The sequence below is a fragment of the Manacus candei genome, unplaced genomic scaffold (genome assembly GCF_025592945.1).
Source record: "Manacus candei isolate 608988 ecotype Guabito, Panama unplaced genomic scaffold, ASM2559294v1 h1tg000071l, whole genome shotgun sequence".
Taxonomy (NCBI): domain Eukaryota; kingdom Metazoa; phylum Chordata; class Aves; order Passeriformes; family Pipridae; genus Manacus; species Manacus candei.
In genome coordinates this window covers 8,840,087-8,848,441 of record NW_026138119.1, presented here as the reverse complement: position 1 = coordinate 8,848,441, position 8,355 = coordinate 8,840,087, and positions in this window count along the sequence as shown.

Here is an 8,355-nt window from a genome sequence, read left to right as displayed (position 1 = left end):
ACATCTCTCCTACTTGTTACAACAGGTTGGGGGTGGTTCACACCAGCAGCTTTCTCCTTGGAGGCCCAAATATGGTCTGGGGTCCCCTTGGCTCTGTGCAGCTCCTGACTCACTCCCGTGGCCAGCAAAGGAATGTGGATTCCTAAAAGTAAATCAAGCCCGTTTGTGAGACAATAAATGCCTCTTAAAGCTCCCTCACATTGCACCAAATATCAGCCCTGGGATAGATATTTACGACTAAGAAACTGCAGGTGGGATTTCTTGCTGCCCTGACTAACCACTGACCCCAGTGGGTTTGGAGGAGCCCCTGGGGAAGTGCTGGGGAAGCCCTGCCCTTGGCAAGGCTGCCCTCCCTGGGGCTTTGGGAGGCTGCCTGGCTCCACCTGGCCCTCCACCTGAAGGCTCCCAAGGGATGCTGCTCCCTCCTTAGAGCCAGCTGGCCCAGGGACACTGCAAACAGCTGCAATTCCAGTGCTGGAGACTCTCGGGAGGAACTGTAAATTGCAGTCCCTAATTAGAGACTTTCGCCCTCCCTGGTTGATAATTGGTCCAGGAACAAAGACAGATGACAGTGATCAAGGACTGGATCAATAACTTTAATCTCAGAGCACAGACAGCCCCTATTAATTCAGAGTGAAACCCTCCAGACTGAGAATATAGTGGTTAGAAAAAAATCATTTTTGAAAGCTTGTTTGTTTCCTTTCCCCCCCCCTTTCTCTAATGCAACAGGAGATGCATGGATTCCTTCCTCCAGAGAGGAACATTGCTATTTTTGCCCCCAGTTTCCCTGTGGAGGCAGCCAACAAACTGGGCAGGAGATGCTTGACAGCTTTCCTGAGTGCAGGGCATTCCCCCAGCAGAGTTTTCCAGTGACAACAGACAGTCCTAAGGATATGTGGTGTAGGGACACTGCATCCTGCAGAGCCAGCTGGTCCCTGCCCCATCCTGGTGCTTTCCCATTCCATCTCCCACTGCTGATGACTATCAGGGAACTTGAGTGACAATCCAGGCTCTGTGCTGGCCCCAGAGGAGACTGGGCTTGGTTTTCTTGGGCTCTTTAACCTCCTGCTCCCCTTCCTCACTTTCTGGTGGCCAGAGGTAGTGGATGGTTGTGCTCTTCAACATCTCCAGAAATGACTGGATGCAGAACTGGAGGAGATACTGAGCAAGTCTGCAAGTTTTGGGCACCACAATGTAAGGAAAGTACTGAGCCATTAGGGAGTGTCCAACGGAGGCAAAGAGGATGGGGAAGGGCCTTGATTTGAAGCCGTGGGAGGACACTGAGGGCACTTGGGGTGTTCAGCTGGAGAAGAGGAGACTGAGGGCAGAGCTCATGGCAGTTCCAGCTTCCTGGGGAGGGGCAGAGGAGGGGCAGGGACTGAGCTCTGCTCTGGGGGGACCAGGGACAGCACCCAGGGAATGGCTGGAGCTGTGTCAGGGCAGGCTCAGGTTGGATCTCAGCAAAAGGTTCTTCCCCCAGAGGGTGGTTGGCACTGCCCAGGCTCCCCAGGGCAGTGGGCACAGCCCCAAGGCTGCCAGAGCTCCAGGAGGGTTTGGATGATCCTCTGGGGCACAGGGTGTGACCCTTGGGGACGGGCCTGTGCAGGGCTGAGGGTTGGACTGGATGATCCTTGTGGGTCCCTTCTGTGACTCTGTGACTGTGATTCTGTGCTGTGGGCAGTGGGAGCAGCAGAGCAGGGTGACAGCAGTGTCCCCCCTCACTCAGCCTGTGTAGGAGGGGGAATTCCACACCAGCCACACCGGGCGCTCTCACCGTGCCCTGACCAACAACCCCCCAGGGTGTTGGGCGACAGGGAAGAGGTCGGGGGACAAGTGGGGGACCTTGGAAGACCTCTCTGGTTCCCTTTTCTTTCCCCACCACAAATTTCCTCTGTGACTCCAGCGAGTCATTCAATGTCCCCATGGTTCCCCGTCTGCAAAAGCGGACTTTCCCAATCCACTAATAAATCCACTAATGAGCCTTGAAGGCTGAGTGAGTCTGGTTAAACCAGTGCCTCCCCCGGGTAAACAGACAGCAAAGGCCCTGCTTTTCTGGGAATACATCAGTTATTTCTAAGAAAACAAGTAATATTTGGTGTGGCTGCATGGCAGCACACAGTGGTGTTTGGAAGTTGTCCTCGATAACTAATTCCATTTGTCACGGAGCAGACACTGGAATTTGGCTGTGTTAGAGGCTGTGCTGCTTTAGGTCCTTGAACACCTAAAATGAAGGCTGCAAAGGCAGAGAAAACAAGGAGCAAATGACAATGTTCTCCAGAGTGAGCAGTAAATATTCCTGCCGAGAGCACAGAGGTCACTTGTGTAGGGAGAGACTTTTGCCACCCGTGGATGGGGATCAGGGCACCATTTCCAAGGAGGGTGCAGAGGTCTCCTGGCAGGTTCTTCTTCATCACACCCAAATCAGAACAAATATGCAGGCAGAGAAGCAATTAAGGGAGTGGGAACCTGATGTGGCTTGGATGTTGGGCTCGTGCAGCAGGAGAGAGGGATCCTGGATCAAGGCTCTACTGAAGTGTTTGCTGGGGTTTAGTATTTTCCTGAAGAGGAGGGTGCACAACAGAGGGATGGTTGAGCTGGGGAAGTCCTTCCAGGGCAGTGACACTTCCCAGTGGGCTCACAGGGGGTGACACCTGCTGTGATTAAGAAGGTGTTAATGAGAGATAATTAATCCAGGAGCCTGCCTTGCTCTGTCCCTGCAGGTGCAATGGAGAGGAATATGAAGGGAGGAGAGGGAAAGGAGGGTGGTGGTGTTGGGGGTGGGTTGTTTCAGGCCAGGAGAGGGGTCTGCAGGAGGTGCTTTGGTGGGTAGTGGGGTTCAGGTGTGTGGATGTGCTGATCCTGAAGGTATGGAGGGGAACTGAGACATAACACCTCTGCTCTGGAGCCAGGCTGGGAGAGATGGGGGGTTCACCTGGAGAGGAGAAGGCTTTGGGGAGACCTGAGTACCTAAAGGGGCTCCAGGAGAGCTGGAGAGGGACTTGGGACAGGGGATGGAGTGATGGGAATGGGGTTCACACTGACAGAGGGTAGGCTGAGATTAGATATTGGGAGGAAATCCTTCCCTGTGAGGGTGGGGGGGCCCTGGCACAGGTTGCCCAGAGAAGCTGTGGCTGCCCCATCCCTGGAAGTGTCCAAGGCCAGGTTGGACAGGGCTTGGAGCAACCTGGGCTGGTGGAAGGTGTCCCTGCCCATGGCAGGGGTGGAACAAGATGATCTTTAAGGTCCCTTCCAACCCAAACCATTCTGTGATCATGTATTATTTGGGGTGATTGTAAGGGGAGCTGAAGGGCCCTGACTGCTTATGGTCATCTATTTTTTTTTTTTTTTTTATGCACTTAGTCAGTTCTGGCTCCTTTAAGCACAAGAATAAAACCCATTCCAGCCACACAATAGTTCAGGCTGATGAATATGTGATGTTTCCTGTTGCATGGGACTCTGACTTCAGTGTCTTGCTGCTTCAGCCAAAGGCTTTCTCTGGTCCCTCTCCATGTAAGTAATTGATAGTGATGGCAGGATGAGTGAGTTGTGACTCTGCTGTCTAAGCCTGCTGCTGTGATTTTTGGAGTTCCTAATAAGTCCCTGCTCTGGGAAGCTGTGCAGTGGCAAGAGAGCAGCTTCCAGCCACACTCCTCCCTAATCCCTGGAGCACAGCTTCCAAAGAACTGGGTCCCAGAGCCAGGGACTGCCTGTCCTGAAGTGAACAGGGGAAAAGGGAAAGCAAACAAAGAAATATTTATTTTTGCTGAAGAGCAAAATGGGAAAGCCACCAAAAACCAGTGACAAGGCAGCAATGTCCTGGCTGAGCTCAGTTTTCTCTCCGTCTCACAGATGACATGTAAGACTGGGGGGATTGAAGGGGAAAGGGAAATTCCTTGTTCAGTGGTGTTTGTCAGCCTGGGAGCTGGCTGATGCTGTCCATTACTCATCCTCCTTTGACTAAGAGTGTCTCAGTGTCCCCCTTGTCTCAGGGTGTCCCCAGGGAGCTCCCTGCTCCCTGGAGAATGACCTCATGGTGCAGTCAGCCAAGTCTGGGGGTCATTGGCACCCATGCCCATTCCTGTGCCTCCAGGACTGCTGGGGCAGCCAAGAAGACACACACAGGTTGGCCCCTTATCCACATGGGAGGGAGAGAAGGTTGATTCTAATGAGGTTTCTTTCATGTGCTGCCCGTTGCTGAATGATGAACAACTGGAAACATGAATCCTGACATCAACTGCTGTGTTCCAGAGCTTCAGCCAAGGAGGAGAACCTGTCCCAGGCTGATCTCATGCCTCCTGTGCTCCAGGAGGCTCAAGGGCTCTTCTCACCTTCAGGCTGAGACAGGTAAGAGTGTTCTCACCAGTGGGCAAAGAATTTAAGGAATCTGCTACAGCAGGCCAAGGGAACAGGTGATGCCAACTTGTTTAGGAGGTGATTGGGCTGTTTGTGGACCTGTTACTCAGGAATTTAATACTCAAGGGAATAGGTATGGAACCTGAAAGCATTGCTGTGGCAGGTGTGAGTGTGGATGCAACAGGACAGCAGGGAAATGAAGCAAATGGTCATCAGAGCTCCATGTCCTCCCTGAACAGCACCTTCTACCACTGCTGTTCGAGCCTCAACAGACCACTGGCCTGATGTTTTAGGGTGTTCCCTTTGTCTTTAAGGGCCTTCAGTCTTTGTTTTGCTGGGAGAACACTCTGTCTGGCAGCAGGGCTTGTGTCAATCCCGACAGGATGGTTGGGAAGCACAAGTTATGGCAGGACTGCTCGGCAAAGGAGACATGAGGCACCCAGTGCACCCTCTGGGGCACCCAGGGACTCTTGTGCCAGAGGAACCAGCACGGTGGGATCCCTGTCTGCAAAAGGGATGTTGGAAAAAGCTTTCTTTTTGAGTGGAGAAGCCTTTCCCAGGAAAGGTTTTGCCATTGAAGCTGCCATTTCCTCACACCAACCTCTGATTTTGCCCAAGTGGTGTCTTTGGAGGTGAATCCTGAGCTGAACTTGTACTAGGACTGTACTTGTAATAGATTAAAATATTTTTGTGGGTTTTTTTGGCCTCTGAGTGGCAGAGGGTTGCTTACCCACAAACTGGGAAAAGCCACTGCAGGTGGAATATTGCCAGATGCTGAGTTAGTGATTCCTCAGGCCACTAAAGGCCACCAGAGCCCCTCAGAGAGCACTGGGGGTGTTCAGGGGAGCAGGAGCTGAAGCTGTCAGTCTTCTGCTCCTTTCTAAGCTGTGTAACAATAAACCTAAATGACTGAGCCTTGATTAGTTTGCACCAGATGTGACATTAGACAGGCCTTGATGTACAGTGAAGGTCAAATAGTCTGATTTGTGCCTTGCCTGCAAAGGAAAAGGTGTCCTGTGTGGGAGCAGAGGGACCCTGGGGACCTGTGGAGCTGGGGGCTGCAGTTCCCTCTGCAGGGAGTGTCTTGAGGGGCCACAGACCCAACATAGGAGTTATTGGGCTCAGCCTCCCAGAAGATGGGCCTCAAGCCATTAGTTATGGAATCAAGACACTGGGCTTCAGCCTTTGAAGCTTTGCCTGCTGGCAGTGTCCATCCTGAAAGGAGAAATGGCCCCTTGGAGTGGCCCAGGCCCCTGCCTGGGGTCTGCTCTGCTTTGCTGTGGGTGAGTGGTGATGTGAGCTGGGGAAATGCAGTGCAGCTGGGGAAATGCAATTTTTGGTGCCTGGGTGGTGGCCCTGCTGTCCCAGAGCCCCGCTCAGCCTGTGTGTTTTCCTCTGGGCTTTTCCAGAAAGCAAAGGGCAGGTGCTGGTGGAGCATCCCAGTTTGCCTCATCTCTTGGGACATCCACCCATGATGCTATAAGGCTTCTCTGGGAAGAAATGGCATGAAAATTCTCTGTTGCAAGTGTGACAGCACTCTGCTTTACCCAGCAGTGGGTAAATAGTAGGGCTTTGCTCAGCTACATCTTGGGATCCTGGCATGAGAGTAAATTAAGTAAAACCTCTAAAGAACTGTGGTGTCATTGCTGCAATTACAACCCCAAAGCATGACCCTGTGGTGCCCCACTGAGGCAAGAAAATCCTCCCAGAGCAAGCTATGCTTGCCAAAAAGAATTGGTTTGTGGTTACACACATGGCTCTGAATGGGTGCAGAAATGCCTGCTTGAAACTGGGCTTGTAATTTGGGAGCTGAGGGAAGAAATAACAGATTCACCACAGCAGGCTCAACAGAGCCTGCCTAATGAATGACTGAAGTCTAGTTTATGATTGTAGAGGGTCAGTAATCACAGAGTCATTAAGGATGGAAAAGACCTCAAAGATCACCGAGTCCCCTCTATGCCTGGTGCCCACCTTGTCCCCCAGCCCAGAGCACTGAGTGCCACATCCTGCCATTCCGTGGACACCTCCAGGGGTGGGGACTCCACCACCTCCCTGGGCAGCTCCTTCTAAGCCCTTTCAGTGAAGAAACTCCTCCTGATGTCCAACCTGACCCTCCCCTGGCACAGCCTGAGGCCGTTCCCTCTCCTGTCCCTTGTTCCCTGCGAGCAGAGCATGAACCCCCCTGTCTTCCCCCTCCTGTCAGGGAGTTGTAGAAAGCAAGAAGGTCCCCCCTGAGCCTCCTTTTCTCCAGGCTGAGCCCCCCCAGCTCCCTCAGCTGCTTCTGCTGCTCCAGCCCCTTCCCAGCTCCGTTCCCTTCCCTGGACATGCTCCAGCCCCTCAGTGTCTCTCTTCCACGAGGGGCCCAGAACTGGGCACAGCACTCGAGGTGCCTCCCCAGTGCCCAGTAAAAGGGACAATCTCTTTGATGGTCCAGCTCCCCACACTATTCTTGACACAGGCCAGGATGCCATTGGCCTTCTTGGCCACTGGTGTGACACAGAGGGGATCAGTGCTGGGCTTTTATTTTATGTGGGAACTGGCTGCAGCCGATGGCTGAAGGGAAGGTCCTTTCCAATGCTCCTTACCTGCCCTTCTCTGTTAAAGAAGCATAAAGGGAAGAGCTCTGAAGGTAAATTAATGGGGTGCCACCATGTGTAAGGCAGTGGTAGCAGAGCCCTGGGGACTGTCTGGTTTCAGTGGACCTACAGATTTGCACTCAGATACTGGAATTTTCCACATGCCATAATATCTTCCCTACCCTCTCACCAGCCCATTTGGTAGCAGAGAGGAACAGTCCCACTGCTATGGTAAAAAATTGTTTCATATCTCCTTGTCTTTGCTCCAGAGATTCCCTGATTTCCACACAAATGTCCCACTTCCTTTCCTTCCAGAAGTGAAGTCACCTTGCTGGAGGGCTGGGCCGTGGGCAGCTCTTGCTGCTCTCCCCACCCCTTTGGAAGGATGGCATTTTTCCTCCCGTGCCTTGGGGGTGGGAGAAGGGAAGTGCAGTGAGCAAACATCTGTTTTGTGTGATTTCCCAGCCCTGGCAGCTCTGGGTGATCTCCTCCACTTGGGTCTCTTCCTGCAGGAATGTGCCTCGTGGCTGCAGGGGTGACCCCAAAGCTCAGGGAGATGTTGGGGTGTCCTTCGTCATCCACAGGGAATGCTGAACCTCTTCCCTTCTGGAGTTTGGGACAGTGCCCTCCTAGTTAATTAAGGAGTTTAATCCCACCAAATCAGGCAGGAGGAGGAGGGGGATGCTCTGCTGCCGTGAGGGCTGGGGCAGGAGCCAACATCAGGCTCTGCTTCTGAAAACGCCGAGCTGACCTTTTGGGGAGCTCCAAAGAGATTCCCACCCAACCAGGGAAACGAGGGTCAGGCTGTGATTCCTGCTTCTGGGATCCCTGGAATGAACTGGGAAAGGGAGATGGCCCCGACAGAGAGTCAACCCATCGCTGTTAGAGTCTAGAAAAAGCCAGACTAGCACCCAAATTCCAGGCTGCAGGTTGGGGCCACCTCTGCACCATTAGGGGACACCCCAGAACATAATTCATTACTGTAGAAAACAATTAATTTTTCCTTTTTTTTTTTTTTTTTTTTTTAACAGAAATAGCAATTTATGGGTCAGTCAGATGGATCCTATTGTGAGAATTAGCAATTTAGTTAATCCCCATAAAGTCCTATTTTCTGAAACATAAACTCTGTTCTGCTCCCGTGTTCTGAAATTCTGAAGAAGTCTCAAAATATATCCGGGTTTTACTAAATAATCTTCTTATTGTTGAGCAGAAGGTAGTTAAATTGGAGTTTTTAATTTGAAAACTGGGTTTTTATCTTCAGGATACCCTGATTTCTATATTTTTTTTTGGAGGGGCAGAGTTAGGCACCCTTAAAAATGAAGATGAGATTGAGTTATGTCTTGAGGAGAAAAATGTAATCTGTGGAATCAAAGATTACAGTCAATCATTTACCACTGGAGCAAAATTCTCTGAAGCCCTTAAAGGC